The 19,581-nt window shown below is 32.7% G+C and overlaps 1 non-coding gene across 1 annotated transcript; it reads right to left on the bottom strand.

Annotated features, from left to right (window-relative positions):
- Nucleotides 1–16,314: 16,314 nt before the first annotated feature.
- Nucleotides 16,315–16,421, bottom strand: LOC128289450 (small nucleolar RNA R71). Its single transcript, XR_008279098.1, has one exon. It is a non-coding gene; the product is annotated as a small nucleolar RNA R71 (small nucleolar RNA).
- Nucleotides 16,422–19,581: the final 3,160 nt, after the last annotated feature.

The raw sequence follows: 19,581 nt of genomic DNA, 5'->3' as shown, positions 1-19,581 counted from the left end.
TATCTGAAGTTCACGATTTTGCAGCGCTGTTTTGAGTTTTTCTATATTATTTTTTAATTCTTCGATTCTGTTCTGGCTAGCTTTTAACTCGATTGCAGAGTTACGCGAGCGATACTGATACAATGACCTCTCTAACTCTGATACCCAGATCTTTAACCCTTCTTTCTCATTCTGACTTTCTACCAAACTTCTTTTCAAAGCACCTTCTCGAGCTTGAACATCGCGAAATTTTTCCTCCCACTGGTTGGCTTTGCTGTGACAGCCCAAAATAGACCCTAGCCGGAATGTGGTTTTGGGACCACTAAACCGAGTCATAAAAATAATTAATTGTTATATTCTATGCTTACTATGTGTGTGCATGCATATGTGGAAATTTCATTCTCTAATTTTACCCATTTGTATGAGAAAGTATTAAATAGGGATCAAAGTGAAACATGGTGAAATATGATAGGCTCATTTTAAATGGCTTGTTAGTACATGTTAACAAAAAGGTGGAGTTGCATGTCAAATAATCCCTTCCTAAGGAGGAGTGGCCGGCCATGACAAGGTTATGGGCAAGGGAACATGTTCCCAACATGTTTTACTAATGGATGATGTTAGAAATAATAAACAACTAAGCATGGGTGAGAAAAAAAAAAAATGTGTGTGAGAGAGTAGCATCCCCCATTGCCGTGCAACCAAGAAGAGAAAACAAAAAATTTGTTCATGCTTGCTCTCTCCTTTTGGCCGAAAATACTAAGAGGAAGAAGGATTTTGCTTCATTTCCTTTGTTTAGAAGAGATCTAGAAGGAGATTTGGCTAAGTTGCATCAAGATTAAGGTATGTATGAGGTTGTGTTGGGAGTTTCATGCATGGTTTGGTTGCTAATTTGATGTGCATGTTAGCCATGGCTCAAATCCTTGTTATGCCATGGAAATGGTATTTGGCCAAAGTTGTTATGGTGATAAAGCCATTGCATGCTAAGTGTGAAGCTTGATGATGATGCATGCAATGATGGATTGTCTACTCTTGAGTAAGATTTTGAGTTTTCTTTTGTGTTTAACCATGATTGAAGTTGAATGGAGCATGATTGTCATATTCGCCATGATGCATTCATGAGCATGGTTCATGCTTCTTGCATGTTAGTTAAAATTTGTATTTTTGGATGGCTATGGACACCTTGAAATTCGCCATGCTCATATTGTATATATATGTTTGCACATGATGTTTTGGCTATGAAGTAAGTGATGAATATATTGGTTTAAAGAAGAAGATGTTGAAGAATGCTTGTGAAATTGCAAGCACAATTCGCCTAGCACACATATAAGTGCTTGATGCTATATTATAAGTTTTGGGCCACAATGTGCAAAGCATTAACTAGTAAAATGCATGCTGTTTTGTGAGGTATTAAGTGCAAAATTGACCTCAACATGTACATGAATATTCGGCCTTGGGTAGCCTATTGAAGGCCTTAGCTTTTCCTTGATGCTCAAATAAATTGTATTGAATTGCTTGATGTAGTATAAAATGTGCATGACCATTGTGTATTCAAGCTAAAGAGTGGCCATATGACCATTTAAACTCCTTGTCATATTCGCCATAAGCAAGCACAATGAGGTTTTAATAAATTGAATTTGTTTGAATTAGCTCAAGAGCTAAGAGGGCCACAATTGGACAAGGGAAGGAAAAGGTGATCGAATAGCCGAAAAAGCCGTTCGACAACATCCGAGGTAAGTCCTCAAGAAGTGACCCTACTTGAATTATGTGAAATAAAGTATGGATGTGTATTGATTATTGATTATGTATGTATGAGCATTTGAATTCTACCGGGCTAAGTCCCAAGGCGAATATGCTTGTGATTATATTTGCGTTTGAGCCTTAGTAACGAAAATGAAATATGTATGTTCAATGATTATTGATGTATGTGTACATGAGAAATTGAATGATATCCGGCTAAGCCCGAAGACAATTATGCTGGAAATTATATCCGGTTAAGACCGAAGGCAATTGTGCTAGTGGCTATATCTGGCTAAGACCAAGGCATTCGTGCGAGTTATTCTATCCGGCTAAGACCAAGGCATTTATGCACGTGATTATATCCGCTATATTCAAGAATCTTGGGCTGGAGGTGAGTGTTGGTTGCTGTAATGAATTCAATTAGTACACTTGAAAAGCCCAAAGGATAAGGTACGTTATATGTGCATTGGAAAGTCGACATGTTTGAGCAACATTCGCTCAATCGACTAATAAATTTCAGTTATTGAATTGATTGATACTTTGTGAAAGTATATAATGATGAAGTGTGAAGTAAGAATGTGTATTAATGAAATGATGCATTTGGCTATGTGAATGTATTGCTGTAATTAGAGCTGATTATATTCCTTGAGACTTACTAAGCAAAAAAAAAATGCTTACCCCGTTACTTTGGCTCTCTGTTTTATAGATTTCGCTCGATAGCAATCGGATTCGGGATCAATAAAGTCGAAGTCATCCACACTATCCACGCCTCTATTTTGGTATAAATTTTGGTTGAACTTTGAAATGGCATGTATAGGACTACCCTTGTTGGTTGAATATGTTGTGATGTATATATGTACGGCCATGCGAAAATGGCTCGTAAAAGTGAAGTATCGACTTAGACTAATTGTGGTTTGTATGTATATATTTGGTGTCATGATGTGGCTATGGCTTGGAAATGGGAATGTTGGTCATATGATCAGCCATTGGCATGGTTAAAATGATCATATATGAACCTATGTATGGCAAGACTAGTTGGTTCATGGAGACTACCAAATAGGTAAAACCTACCTTAAAAACAGATGCTGCCAGCTGCAGTGACGTGAATGTGAAAAATCACCAAAATTCGTAGGAATGGAATTAAATAGTGAATAAGCTATGTAAATGAACCTTGATGAGTCTATTTTCATATGGAAGAAACGAAATGGTCATATGAGTTACATGTTAAGAGATATTAAAGCTATTGTGAGACGGGGCCAGAACGGTTTCTGGGTTCCCTGTCGCAACTTTAAAAATTTACTATAAATTATCCAAAAATAATTAGGAGGCATACCTTATATGTACAGATTCCATTTTGAGTCTAGTTTCATTAGAAACAAACGGAACCAGCATTAAAGCCCTGTACAGAGAGATATTCAAGTTATACCGCGCGAAGGTCAGAGCAGTCGATCCCTGTAACATGGGTGACTTTAACTAATAAACTGTACCAATTGGCCCGACCAAAAATTCTAGAAATAAATCCATGGATGGATATATGAGTCTAAATTCAGGGAAAATTTACGAAACCAGTTTCCGAGTTTTGAAACTCGAGATATGATTTTTAAGGCGACAGTGACGCAGTTTTCCAGCCTGACTGGAAATGTCAAATGGATGGGCAAAACAAGTGAACTTGGCTTGTTAACCCCTCGTGTCCGACACCGGCGATGGTCTCGGGTTCGGGGTGTTACATTTGCTTTGTTCTTCTTTAACTTCATGTCACCATTGTTCGGATGTTTTTCCTAACCCAGCGGTTCTCATTGATCTGTGCAGCTTCTTATAGTCCGTTTTCAAACTGTCTAAGTCCTCTTCGGCCTTGTTTTTCCCTTTTCTGAGTCTTTCAGCTTCTAGTTTCTGGGCATCGACGTCTAACCCTAACTGCATCTTTTCTTCTTCCAAATGCTCGATCCTTTTTTCTAGCTCCAGACTCTTTCTCTCGAAATCTTGCCTGATGATTTCCAGCTCAGATGGGATTACTTTCAAGTGCTCTTCTATCAGCTGAGGATTCCCTTGATCTGATGTAGGGATGTTGTCATTAATTCTCTGATTCCACCATCGGTCATACTCAGGAGTAGTCATGGGATTGGCAGCAAACTTCTTCATTTTACGAGTCTGGTTCCAGGCATTTGATATCTCGCGAACCTTCTTTTTGTAATTATTCCCTGTGAATACGAACTCGCACTGGGCTAACCCGTATGTTGGTGGTGTAAACTGTCTAGATCTGTATTGTCGTAATGTAAGCAGAGGAGCATACCCGACGGCCCCCCATACTCCTAACAAGGGAACCCAATCGAAGTCTCCGTATCGGTATAATATTTCATCAGGAACCATCCACGGGGCTCTCCATTCAACATCTTCTTCTTGCAGATTTTGGAGAACTGTCATCCAATTTTCTTCTGTCACATCATCTCGCCTCGGTGTAGCCACTAACTCTTTCAGTGGAGAGTAATTTTCAGAGAAGATACGATACGAGACCTTTTCCACTTTCCAAAAATGGCTGTGGAACCAGGATAGCAAGAGCTGTGCACATCCAATAAATCTCCCTTCACCCGCTCTCCTACAAGCATTTAATGATCTGAAAGTTTCAGCCAAGATTGCGGGTACAGGTGTGGTTCCTTTACCAAGCCTGTCAAAAAGGTCGGCAACAGCCTCGTCTATATGCCCCAAAGCCTTGGGGAAGATTACCAGTCCATAAATGCTCAAGGCGAAGACATCTACCCTTTTCTTCACGTCGGGGTGCGCTAAGATTAGATCCCTCAGGTTCCTCCAAGGAATGCATTTACCATCTCCTTTTTGTTTGATCCGAGTTGTCACCCACTGTTCACTCATCCCTGTGATGTTCATCAATTTTTTTGAAAATGCTGGGACGTTAGCAGGTCTGGTATAAATTCTGTCTACCTGAATCTTTGGGCAATGGAGCAAGGTCGTGTATTCTTCTATAGTAGGTACCAAATCTACCTTCCCGAAAGTGAAGCAACTGTAAGCAGAATTCCAATATTGGGCAAGGGCTCGAAACAAGTGCTCGTCTACCTTGACGTCGAGCAGATAAGGTAAATCACCATAATAACAATAGAGTAGCTGTTTGACCTCGTCGTCCCACTGGCCCCATATTTCTTTCATATCTTGGAGATTATTCTGAGTTACGCTGATCCAAGTAAAATTCCATAGCTCTGACACATACCCTTCGGTAAGACTGTCACCTTTCTCTCGTTGTGTTGTCTCAGCCCATATCCGGACAGCCGCGTTGTCTTCTACTTTATCAAAAAACCTCTTTTCCATGATAAGCTATCTATTTAGGAACCGAATGCGAATCAACACCTTTTATGATAAAAATGCCATGCAAATACAATCAAAGTAAAACAAAGCTAGTCAGTAATTCATACATAATTCAAAGCAAACAAAGAATAATAAATATAGCACTTGCTCAGGTAAACACTAGGGTTTCGGAGTGGCTCTACCTAGGGTGGGTTCTTAAGGCTCGCTACATGGGGTTTGATTCTAGAATAAGGGTACCTGAACCAGCAGATTCCTCGATCTTCACCCATTATAGGCTCATACAGACCGATTTCAGTTCAGAGGAATACATTTCCCTATGGCTGCACGGAGATGAAAATCTCACGAAGACATAGGTACGGATGTATCCCGAAAGTAATCCACTATCCTGCACGGAGGTGAAAACCTCACGAAGGAATAGTTTCGCGCTTCCACTTAAGAGGGTGTGACCACAGCGGTCATGCAATGCAATATGCAATACTATTTAAAGAATCGGACCAACGTAGCAGGTATTATATAAACCACAAAAATAGCTGATGAAATGCAATGAAAGGATCGTATTTCAAAACCAAATTTTCAATTTTCGATAAAAAGACAAAAGTTAATCAATTTGTGGCTTGACTCTCTTATTTGTCCCCAGCGGAGTCGCCAAGCTGTCGTAACCATTTTTTTCGTGGAAAACGGGAATCGACTTGGATTTTAAAAATAAAAGAACGGGAGTCGCCACCAACCCTTTTTGATGAGGTGTGGTTGGGTCACCTTAAATTAATCATTTTAATAAAAGTTAAGATTTACTAAAACGATAATTTTTGGTCTACGAAAATCAGAAAATGAGTTCGGGAGTCGATTGCGCACGAGGAAGGATTAGCACCCTCGCAACGCCCAAAATTGGTACCTAATTGATTAATTAGTGTCTTTGTTGTCGAAAACTTGAAAGACTTGAAAGACTTTGAAATACGATCCCTTTTTGCCAAAAAATGCTTAAATGTTAAAGACCTTCTTGTCTCGAAGTAATAAAACACCGTATCCAGTAAGTTAGGACACGGCATCTCGAATTTGAGAACGAGCTTGCCTTTATTTAAAAATTTTGTGTATTTTGAAAGAATATTCGGTTAGTCAGGGTGAAAGAGGAAAATCGAAACGCAGTAAGTTAGGGCACGTCTCCTCGAATTTCCAAACGCCGAATATTGCCTTTACTTGCAAAAATCTTATTTCGAGATAACAAAATATCATACCCGGTGAGTTAGGGCACAACACCTCGTATCTCCGAGAATAAGCATTTTTCAAAACTCGTATTGCGATTTAGAAGAGTAGTCCGTTATTTAGGTTAAACGAGAAAAAACCGAAACCCAGTAAGTTAGGGCACAATTATCTCGAATTACCAAATACGGAATATCATTTTTATAAAAGAATTATTTTAAGGCATCAAAAAACATGATGTGATTTATAGTAAAATACGGAAGCAAATTATGATGCTTATACGTAATAATAATGAAATTATGAATGAATAAGAAACGTAAATAACTAAGTAATAAGAAAATAAGTAAAAGGTAATATTAATGCAACGATAGTAAGAAAGAAAAAAAAGTGATAACAATAATACGTCAAATAATAAAAATTAATAATAATAATAAAAGTAATGATAACAATGAGAATATATAATATACAATATTAAAGGTAAATACATAATACGTATATTGGAAATAATTATAATGTTGAAAACAACTATTAACAACTATATAAGTAGATATGTAATAGTAGTATATACATGGTATAGTTTAGAAATGATGCATGAAATTGTATATATGTACGGTATATATAAATAAATAATATATGATGTGAGTGAGGAAAAATAAAATAAGTGTATTTAAAAAGTAATAGGTGAAAATGTAGTAATAATAATGATATAAATAATAATATTAAAATAAAGTAATGAGCAACAATAGTGAAAATAATAAATATAATAATAAATATAATGATATATATATATATATAAATAATACTACATATAAAGAGTATATATATATATATATATGTATAAAACATAATAGGGTGAAAATAGATATAACAAGAATATGGTATTAAATATATATATAATATGATATTAAAATGTATACATAATATATATGTTGGGAATAATAATAATAGTAAAATAACCGTTAAGAATAAATAGGTATTGTAATGGTATATACATATTAGAAATAATAATAATGTGACAAAAAAACTATGAACAATATTACGTAAATATATACGTATATTTTAAAAATGAATACATGATAATATTAAAAGTATGTACATAAAACATATACATAATATATAAAAGAAAAACATATGTATATAATACTTAAAGAATAGGCATAATACAATGTTAATATAGATATGTGTAATATGGACTATAATATATAGATATATATATATTAAAAGAATACATATGTGGTGTCAAATACATTAACCAAAATAATAATATTAAAACAAATTAATAATACTATATGATATATATGTATATAATACTAAGTAATAATAATAATAATAATATCATGCTAATAAATAAAATATAATAATGATAGCAGTAACAAAATATAATAGTATGAATAATATTAAGATTAAAATAAAATAATGAGAAAAAGTAAAAAAAATGGACAAAATTGAATTAACAATGAAGTTCGGGGGGAATTTAAAATAAAATATAAAAAGGACCCAATTGAATGCGCGCACAACATGGAGGGACCGTGAAAGCAATTATTCCTTTTGATCAGAAAGCAGCGCACCAGCGGGGACTAAATTGGAAAGTGCAATAAATTATAGGGCCAATTTAAAATACAAGAAAAACCTGATTGAAAATCATAGAAAAAGCGGAAGGACCGCGCGCGCAATTAGCCCCTAAGAGCGAAAACACGCGGATCCTGAGTGGAGCGGGTAGGATCCGGTCGGGTCGCTTCAAAACGACGCCGTTTTGGGGCTTATGGACGCCGGCCAAAACGACGTCGTTTTATATGGCCTATATAAGTAAAAAATTAATGAAAAAAAATAATTTGTCAACTGTTCTAAAAAAAAAAATTGTTCTTCTTTTTTCTCTCTGCAGGTGTGTGCTCCGGCGAAGGCTCCGGCCAGTCTCCGCCACTGATTGCCGCCGGCGACGGTCGCCGACCACCGTGCACGGTGGCCGGAAATTAAAAAAAGGGTTTTTTTTTTTGAAAATTTTCGATTCTTTAGTTTTTACTCCGTATTTTATGCATGCACAAATATAAAATAGAGTTTTTGAAAGAAAAAGAAAATAAAAATAAATAAAGTCACCTAGGATTTTTGATCTTGCTCTTTAATATCTAGATTCTCCGATTTGGTGCTATTTTCTTGATTCGTTGTTGTTGAGGTCACTGTTTTGCTCTTTTGTTAAGAAAAAAAGAAAATCAAATAGAATACTTCCTGTTGTCCAATTTTTTTTTTTTTCATACAATGGTTTTGCTTGACTTTTTATAGCCATTTCATTTCCTTTTTTTAATATCTGTCTATTCTTCCATTGTTGCTGCAGACAAACGGTGGTGGAGCAGAGGTGGTAGTGAATGGGACAGGGGCAAGTGGCTGAACGGCTAGGGTTTTAGGTTTTCCCTATTTTCCTTTAATGTATTGGGCTAGGGTTTGGGTCCAAAATTGGGCTTGTACAGTATAAAACAAAAAATCATCCATCAGTTGGAACAAACTCATCATTACTAGGATGTATGTTGAAAACTCCCACAATTTAGCTATAATAAAAGAGCTAATTATGTTCTAATTATACAAGGCACTATTTATAGGAAAGACATGAATTGGGAAAGAAGTTAAGGTTCATATTCTAACATGCAAAGCGAAAAGATTGAAGTTATTAATTTAAAAGAAACTAAGGGCAGCACCTGATTTCTTTGATGTTGAACATATTTTATGGCTTACGGTATTTTGGTTATGTGATATAGCAAATCTCAGTCATGATCATTAACCATATGCTAAAGCAAAATGATGGCCTTTGAACAGTAGATGTCTTATGGTTAGTCAAATTATAAGATAATTACTGTGGTTAATGGACAAGTAGGAGATATTAGTTAATAAATATAAGCGTTTTAAGCATGAAAATCACAATTGCAGTGGCTAATGATGGGATTTAGCTATTCTTTTCCCTTCCAACTAACCCACCAGGCAGCTTCCTAAGTTTGTCAAAGATTCGCGTGCAACGCATGGCAAAGGCAGGATGAGTGTGACACCACAAATGAATTTCAGCTTTACCTTATTATTGAAAGTGAAAGACTCTAGAAAAAAAAAAGTAATTTCGGTTAATAGTAATCCAATCATCAATATGTCCCCTTTTTTTAATCGAGGTCCTGGTATATCTTTAAAAGATATATACACATAATTACATACATGATAACACACTATTATATCTTTTCACTATATGGTGGGCTTAAGATTCAAGCTTTTTCGCTGTTTAGGTAGCACAAAAGATGATTCATCCAGCTAAGAATTGCCATTTCCCCCTGTAATCCGACGCTTGACTGAGGGCTGAGGCAGTAAAACAATGCATTGTTTTGCCTTTGTTTCTGCTACCAATAATTTGAATGTCCAATTACTAGCTCATCATCTTTAAAAGTTAAAGTTTTACACAGACTTGAAAAAGTTGGACGCTACTTAGATTAAGATAAAAGCTAAAAGCAAGGAGACTGCCAGCTGGGTTTGCTTAACACAGGCAAATTAAAATTTGGTTCTTTTGCTTATTCCCTGTTAAATTAAAAGTTGTTGTTCTTCATAGCTCCCTGAAAGAACACAAAGTCCGATGTGTCTTTTTGTTGTCGTATCCTTGGTGTTTACAGTTGTGCATGCAAGCACAGTAAACCGAGCTTGACCCATCTTTTAATTTACTGGTGTGAGTTCATATCTACTTTATTAAAGGTGGAAACAAATACGTGTCATTCGGTTTTGAGTTTATGGAAGATTTTTTTTTCCTCTCAATCGGTTGCATTAGTCATAAGCAACGTCCTTGATTTGTAGTAAAAACTTTTAAATAGAAAATGAAGGAGAAGATAGTTAAATTCTACATAAAACTTCATAAATCAAAATATGATGAAGAAAAATAAAGTGAATATGGAAATATACTTGAATGCATAGATGTGTTAAAATGTTTGAGTCAATTTTCATCATTCGAGTTAGCATAAAGAAGATGATTCTATCTTTTCTAATGATAGGATATGAAAAAAATAATGTTATTTATGAATATGAATATTATAATCCTAATATTTTTCACTTAGAATATTATCAATTAAAAATCAATCCTTAATTATTTACACATATTAATCACATTTAAAATAAATTTATTAATAAACCTCAAAAGTTAGACAAACAAACACTTGCAGAAACAAAGGCCAAAGCAGAACATGAAACACGTTATAAAAATAACAAACATTCTAAGACCCCAACCAACATAAAATAAACACGAAAAGCAACATGTTTATTCCCTTTTTTCCGATTTCAACCAATTTCTTAATCACATCCTCTCATTACCAATCACAGTCAAACGGGATTTTGAAAATTTTAAATTTTATATATAAATTATCATATATTTTAGGTTTAGTGTCCAGGTTATATAATATTCATTTCTATTGATTAAATTGTATTTTATATAATTCACCTCTTTAAGTTTTAAGATTATACTCTATATTAACAAATTATTTTTAGTTTTTATTATATAACTTTAATAATAGTCAAATATTATAATATATGATTAGTCTTAAAAGACTAAACTTAGATGCCCAAAATGGATTTTAAAGTCAAATTTCAAAATTAATTAATTTGGCCCAGACCCATACATATTAGGTTAGTGACTTTCTTGTATTTTGATTTCAATGTCTTGCTAAAGAATTATCTTTCTTTGGTAAGGTCTCAACACTGTTAAGAGAAAAAGAAAGGAATTTGATGTCGAGGCTGAGAGCATAGAGTAAAACAAAAAGTACAAATTATCTTTCTCTCGGCTCCTTATGCAAAAGACCTCTTGATAAATATTTTTGTATAAACTATGTTCTTTATTTATTTGACTTATTATTTTTTTCTAATGTGTTGTTATTTAATATATTATTATAGTCAGGTTTTTTGTTTAAATTATGGTCAACAAAAAGATGGAATCTTTTTTCAAGAAAAGAGTGTCAGAAAGCAATAATGATCCATCGGTTCCTCAAACTTATATTATTAATGGAATTTATGATGCAATAACATCCGTTGAATTTGTTTTCATCTTGTATCTAATGATTGAGATGCTTGAAATAACCGATGATCTCTGTCAAGCATTGTAGTATAAATTGCAGGATATACTAAACACAATGCAACTGATGTTATCAACTAAAACGTTTCTCCACAAATTCAGAGAACATGGGTGAGATAGTGAACTTATTTTGTAAAGATCATGAGATAGAAGCCCACAAATAAAGTGTTTCGTATAAAGCTGCTTGAGGTCGGTACATAACCTAACAATTGAGCATGCGAGAACTCATTTCTATTAACAATTGAGCATGCGAGAACTAATTTCTATTAACAATTGAGCATCGATATCAGTTTGATATATTCATTACTAGTATCGATTCATTGTTAATAGACATGAATTCTCACTTTAATGATGAGGTAGTTGAGTTACTTGTTATTAACTTTGCTTTGGATCCATACAATAATTACAAAGCTTTTCGGGTGGAAGATATCTGCAAGTTTATGAATGATTTTTATCTGGATAATTTTACGAGCAAGAAAAACTACACATGAAGATTTAATTGGAATATTTTCAACTTGATACTCATCAAAGCACGAAGTTGCAGAAAGCTTCTACAGTTGCCGAGTTGTGTCAAGTGCTAGCTAAGACAAATAAATCAAGTATTTATCCTCTTCTTGATAGAATTATTCGTGTTGTGCTAACTCTTCCTATGTCTATTGCAACGATCAAACGAGCATTTTCAGCCGTGAAAATTGTGAAGATAAAGCTTTGCAACAAAATGAGGGATGATTTTTTTTCAACTTACTGGGTGGCATATATTAAAAAAAAAGATAGCTCAAGAATTTTCATCAGATTCTATCATTGATGAGTTCAATCTTATGAAAAAATAAATGGTATAATTTAAGATGCCTAGGACTAATGCCAAGTATTAGTTATTCTTTTTTGTAAATTGAAAAAAAAAATTTAATTTTATATAGTTTATTTTTTTTTTACAATTAAATCATTCATACTTTTTGATAAATATTAAATTAATTTGTTTGATGAGAAAAAGATTTTGATTGACACTTTTTACGTTAAAATAAAAAAGTTGTTCAAATTTAAAAATTTTACCCCTTAAAATAAATTTATGGATCCAACCCTACCCTCAAACCCATTTTTTCCCAAACTCCCTCAGAAGTTTCTCTCCACAAAATCTTTTTGCAGTTATGGAAAACTGAGTTAGAAAGCGAGCCATTTGCAATCTTCCCTAGAAGAATTAGGCTTTGGAAATTTATCTTTTATCTCCTTTCCTTCTTCTTCTTCTTTTTTATTTTGTTTTCTAATATCGAGTTCAGCATTCCTCCTTTCTTCTATTTCAAAAAGGGATTTAAATTTTCTTGTTTTAATTCTATGATTCTCCACAACCACATGATTATCACTAACCCCATTAGCAACTGAAAAATGTTTCATCTAAGACTAGAATCAACTACAGTAGCTTCCCCACACCCTATAAGACTAGCTTCGACTACACCAAAATGAGCCTTCCATTTTTCATTCGGCCATCCAAAGCCAAATCCGTATTCCTTATATCATCCAATGCTTGTAAAGAAACAGAATCACGAACCCCTCCTTCATCATGAAAGCCCATGGCCCCATCCCAATCCAACCCCAAATTCAATTTTTCAATGCCCCACTAACATTATCAAAGTATCCCCTTTGTGAATTAAGGGATTAGAGCCTGCTATATCGTCAAAACCAATATCCAACCATTGTACTAACATTCCCCTGCCTCTTTACTACAAGTCTCCACTTCCGAAAAACTATCATTAAAAGCTTCCACTAGAGACTCCTCCTACCGAAGACGAATAGCCATCGCCAGCGGAGAGTGGAAAAGCATCACCATCAATCCATTTCCACTCGGGTTCTGTAGATATCAAATTTTGCCCCGACCCCGACCTCATAATCTGGATTTGAATTTTAAAATGGTTGAGGGACTATGGCGTGATTATTTCAATTTTAAATTAAACTGTTATCAATTTAATGTTAAATTTGGAATTAGATTAAAAGCTAAATTAAGCTAGAATGTTTATTTATGGTTTCAATTTAACTGAAATCAATTTTAAATTCTTTTTAGTTTAATTTAATTTAATTTTTGAAATTTTGGCATGAAGTAGGGTGAATATTTGAAAATCTACTTATGTTGGCTTTTTTTTTAAATAATAACAATTTTTGTAAAATTTTGTAATGTTGATAAAATAATTAATAAAATCATTTCTGATTTTCAAAATACTTTATTAGGCATAATTTTGGGAAAATGCCAATTTAAATAATTTTCAAAAGCGCAGTAAGTCCAAATTAATTTGTTTCTCAAAGCCCAGTCTAATTTGGTTTAAATCTATCTTTTAAAGCCCAAATTTATTTTCAAAATTAAATTCAAACCCAGATTTGTTTCAATTTTAATATGATTAAATCTGTTTTGAGTCCAGTTTGATTGTGTCCATTTCTGGAAATTCCCAAAAGTCCATTTCTATTTCAAGATAGCAGTGACAATTTTGTGCTGGGAGGCTCCAATGAATGTCGCTTTACCAGGTAGCCCCGTTCCCCAGAAACACAAAAAAAAAAAAAAAAGAGTTCGATCAAACAACATCATCGGTTCGTTAAGGCTTAACATAATGTTACTGAGCATCACAACATGCTTATATTTTCATTATAGGCTTTCGCTTTTCTTGGTAGCTAAGGCTTAAACATAACGTTACTATCTTGTTTACCAAATGTTTAATCATTGCATACCGTCATATACAATTTCTTGTTCAGTAGCTTCACTTTAGGGCATAACACTTTTTTGTCCACTTTATAACATAAAAAAATTCATTAACATTTTTATTACCACCATTTTATACACTTGGCCCTTAATAAATCCTAACAAAAAAAAAGTCGGATACTTAATACTAACCAACCAAACACCTTGAAATACCACGCAATGAGTCCTAAGAAGACTAGAAATGAACCCATAATGCACACAAGTGCTTTGCTTATGACATCAGGCACGGTTTCTAGGCACATCTTCTAATACACATGCATATACATCCTCTATTAACATGTAAGCTGTATTCTAATTATTCTATGATAAGCTGTAAAAGTAACATTTTTTTAATCCTATTTTTAATGCATTTTTAGATGATTAATTTACAATTAGTAATTTTGATACTCTTAATCCTTTAAATTTGAGAGCATTTGGGAGCGAAAGGAGCAAAAAAGAGCCAAAATCTGACGAATAGAGCTGTTTCTAGGATCCACACGGCCTGAGCATTTCCACACGAGCTGGCCACACACCCGTGTGAGCCATGCTGGCTGGCCACACGTCCATGTGTCAACCCGTGTCGATATCGCACTCTGTTTCCCAAATACGCAAAAAAAAATCTAATTTTTAGTTTTTCTGAGCATTCTAAAGTCTATAAATACCAATTAGAAGAAGATCTAAGAGGACACTCAGAAAAAATTGAAAAGAACACTCGAAGAACGCCATCGGAATCAACTCGGAAGCGAATCTCCTTTAAGATCGAAGATCTCCATTTAATTTCCTTCGAAGTTTTATTGAGTTTCTTTATGTCTTGTTGTTATCCTAACTTTGAGATGTTTCTATTCAGGATTATGAACTAAATTCCCTAGATACCTAGGGAAGATGAAACCTATGATGAATTTTATTATTTGATTTCTGATTTACGCGATAAATACTTGATTCTTGTTCTCAATTATGAATGCTTATTTCTTGTTTTAATATTTCAAAGATATTAATTCAAGTTTAATGTGCTTATTTTAGTGGAGCAAAAGTCTCTATTTAAGAGTAGATCTAACATAATTGACTGAAGTTGCATGCAATCTTAGAAATAGAATGACATAAATCTATCGGATTAGAGTCAAATCTAATAGAGGAATCCATAGATCGAGTTAATGCGACGATAGGGGTTTAAATTAGAAAGAGATTTCAATTAATCAACCTAGAGTCAGTTGTTCTTACTCTCAAAAGAGATATTAACATAATTTAAGGATTTCTACGGATTAAGACACAAGTGAATAAATCTTTTAATTCAAATTTAGAATATTGGGTGAAGTCTAGGGGGATTCTTTCCTGTGTATTGTCTTTCTCATTAGTTGTCTTCGATTATTTTCTCATTTCATTCTCTGTTGCGTTCGTAGTTAAATTAGATTAGTAAATTTAGATTAAAAACAATCACTTTAATTTATCTGCTAAATAATAAAAAAATAGTAATTACTAGTACTTTTAGTCCTCGTGGATACGATATTCCCTATTCACCATAGCTATACTATTGTTTGATAGGTGCGCTTGGCTTTGTCATAATTATAGTTAGTTTAGTAACCATCAAGTTTTTAGTGTCGTTGCTGAGGACTAAAATATTAGGAACACTCAATTTTTATTAATTTAGTCATTTTTATTTTTATTTTTAGTTTAATTTTTGTTTTCTAATTTTTGTTTTATTTGTTTCTGGCAAGTTCCTTTAGTTTATAACTAGAAGAAACCCGTCGGGATCATTACTATTTGATAGCGAAATTGAAAGTACAACTCGTAGAAACCGTAGAGAAGCAAGGCTGAGTCAACGTAGTATAGTAGATGAGCAAGAAGACGTTATTATTATTACTGAGGAGATGGTGATAATTAGAATAATAAGCTACCTCCTGCAGTTGTTGCAAATCTAGATCTTGTTCCTCGTACTATGTACGATTATGCCAAGCCCACTCTAACTAGGGTTGAATCGAGTATTGTGAGACCCACAATTGCTGCAAATAATTTCGAACTGAAGTCGAACACCATTCAGATGGTACAATAATTTGTTCAGTTCGATGGTTTACAAGACGAAGATCGAAATACTCATTTGACTAATTTTCTGGAAGTCTGTGATTCTTTCAAGATAAATAGTGTTACTGACGACGCCATTTGCCAATGGTTGTTTCCCTTCTCGTTGAGGAACAAAGCTAAATAGTGGTTGAATTCTTTACCACGAGGTTCTATCGCTACATGGGATCAAATGACCGAGAAATTCCTACTGAAGTACTTCCCACTGGCTAAGACAACCAATTTAAGGAATGATATCTCTTCCTTCGTTCATATCAACTTAGAGACCCTATATAATGCATGAGAGAGGTATAAGGATTTATTGAGAAGGTTCCCCCATCATGGGTTACCTCTATGACTATGGGTTCAAACATTCTACAATGATTTGAATCCCTTAACTAGGCAATTGATCGATGTAGCAACCGATGGTACACTTAACAATAAAACACCCGAAGCGGCTTATGAATTTATAGAGGAGATGACACTGAATAATTATCAGTGGCAAGTTATGAAGACAAAGCTGATGAAAGCAGATGGTATTTTCAATTTAGATGCAGTCACTATGTTATCGAATCATGTAGAACTTTTAAATAAGAAAATTGATGGTTAATGTGTTTCTACGCAGGTACATCCGGTAATGCATTGCGATACGAATGGAGGAGGAATGAATAATCCAAAATGTCTACCCTACAGTCCTAGCACAAAGAACGAACAAATAAATTATATGGGTAACAACTCTAGGCCTCAAAATAACCCTTATAGTAATACCTATAATGCAGGTTGGATGAACCATCCCAATTTCTCTTGAGGTGGTCAAGGAAATCAGAGAGCACAACCCCCTTCAGGCTTCTAACAACAATTTAGGGATTTCAATTAATCAACCTAGAGTCAGTTGTTCTTACTCTCAAAAGAGATATTACCATAATTTAGGAATTTCTAAGGATTAAGACACAAGTGAATAAATCGTTTAATTTAGATTCAAAATAATAGGTGAAGTCTAGAGGGATTCTTTCTTGGGTATTGTATTTCTCATTGGTTGTCTTCGATTATGTTCTCATTTCATTCTCTGTTGCGCTCATAGTTAAATTAGATTTGTAAATATAGATTAAAAACAATCACTTCAATTTATTGGCTAAATAATAGAAAAATGATAATTACTAGTATTTTTAGTCCTCGTGGATACGATATTCTTTATTCACCATAGCTATACTATTGTTCGATAGATGCACTTACCTTTGTTGTAATTATAGTTAGTTTAGTGACCATTATTCTACTAAGTCTATTAGAGTCTTCCACTTTATTAACACATCCAAAAGAAATTCACATTTTCACTTATCAAATGGGTGAATTAAATCAACAATTCACTTTCATACATATATATATATAATTAATAATCATAAACACATTTATTATTTTACAACAATTTGAATATATCACTTTACAAATACCATCACTTTATCACACACTATATACCATTTCAAAATTTCCACTTTATGATAATATAAGACATGATTTAAATCTTTAATGATTGAATTATCACTTTTATCAACATCTTTATCAAATTACCATATTTTGTCCGGTTATGACCTTTAATAATATTTTATCACTTAACAAGACTTATTCTCATTATTCCATAGCATTAAGGTTCACATTTCACTACCTTATACTACCTTATCACATTTTTACTTATGATAAGCAAAAGTCTATATATTATTAACACTATCAAAACTATTAACTACCTCAAACCACGGATTTATGTTTTAATACACTTATTCATTTCAATTATTAATTACACTAAATTTTTAATTCAAAATTATATATTTAATCATGGAAAAATTCAAGAGTACTTACTTTTTTAAAGAACTAAAATTCAATCTCAATCTTTCCAACACTTGAATCTTTCTTTTTTTCTTAGCTGGAAAATCTTCTCACTACCGTTTTCTCTTTTCTCATCATAAAAAATATCAATATACAAGCTCAAGTAGCTTTCTCATAAAAAAAATAGAATCTCAAATATTAGAGGTGGAGATGATGGAAACATAATTTCTTACCTTTTTGAAACTTTCTCGATTTATCTAAAGATTTTTTTCATTAAAAATCGAATAGAGAAAATAATGATAAGGATGAGTTTAGAAGTTGATTTTTCACTTAATTTTAGACAAAAATTAAAGTTTAAGGTAAAGATTTTGGCATGATTTGAAGAAAAATGACAAAATAGTTTGAAGAGAAACTTTTTTGTGGTCGACCAAAATGGGGAAGGTGAGGTTTTCTCACTTTTTTTCTCTGCATTTAGTTAAGTTTCACTTCTTAATGAGATTTTCTTTGGACGCATGCACAGCTTTAAATCTATCATGTTTTTAATTTAATTAATTATTTATTTAGCTTTAAAATTATAATTGATTTTCTTTGCATAAAATTATCCATTTTTTAAGAAATGATTTATTGATTCTAATTAAATATGTTGGCATCACGAATTGTGTAAAATTTAACATTCTAGGCATAAAAAGTGTATAAAATATTGTAAAAAAATACGAATGTAAATTGTGTTCCAAATCGTAAATTATGAATTCTGAATTATAGAAATAGAGAAGAACACGTTTTTCTTACATTTCGTAATTTTTTAAATAAAAATAATTTTAACTGTAATCCACGGAAATAGAATTTCATTCTCAATTACAAATTTAAAATTTTAAATAAGTGGGCATAAAAAAAAGTGAGCACCCCCAAATTATGGAAAGGACAACGGGGGAGCAAATAGAGGCCCAACGGGTTATGATCCCTCAGTTTATATTTATTTCAGTTTATTTTTATAAATATATTATGATCTTTTAAAATATTAGTTGGCTCTTTTAAGGTTTAAATTTTTGCAATTTCCCCATTTGTATATATATTTTAGCCCTCTTAAAAATATAAGGAGGCCCTCTAATATTTTTATAATATTAAAAAAATCACTTATTATGTAGGAAGTCTAATTTTAACTTGACTTTCTTAAAATTAACATATTATCTCTGCCATTGAGAAAGGATGAAGAAGAAAACCACAATTAAATTATTAAAATCTATTTTAAAATAATATTGCGTAATTTATCATTATATTTTTAATTTACTCATCATTTACTATATCAATATAAATAATTAAATTAATTTTAAGTTAATGTTTCTAAAAAAGTATTTCTCATATATGATTAGACAAATTCATAGCTCTCTTTCAAAAATCATTATATAACAGATTATTATTTACTTTGATATTTTAATTAATTTTTATTTCTTTCATATTTTTTTACTTTAATTAACTTAAATTTGAGTTTCTTACCCATATTGCATAATTAAAAAAATTAATTTTAAAGATTGCTTTTGAAATTATTTAAAGTTTTACATAAATTACAAAGTGTTTAAAATATGTTAAAACATATTACAATTTGTTAATTAAAATGTATAAAATTTAACATTATTAACGATTATACTTAAATACTACATTTTCAATTTTTTAAAACTATTTATATTAATAA

This window comes from Gossypium arboreum, chromosome 2 (assembly GCF_025698485.1).
Source record: "Gossypium arboreum isolate Shixiya-1 chromosome 2, ASM2569848v2, whole genome shotgun sequence".
In the NCBI taxonomy this organism is placed as follows: domain Eukaryota; kingdom Viridiplantae; phylum Streptophyta; class Magnoliopsida; order Malvales; family Malvaceae; genus Gossypium; species Gossypium arboreum.
The sequence above is the reverse complement of the archived record's forward strand: the minus strand, read 5'-3'. Positions and strand labels throughout refer to the sequence as shown.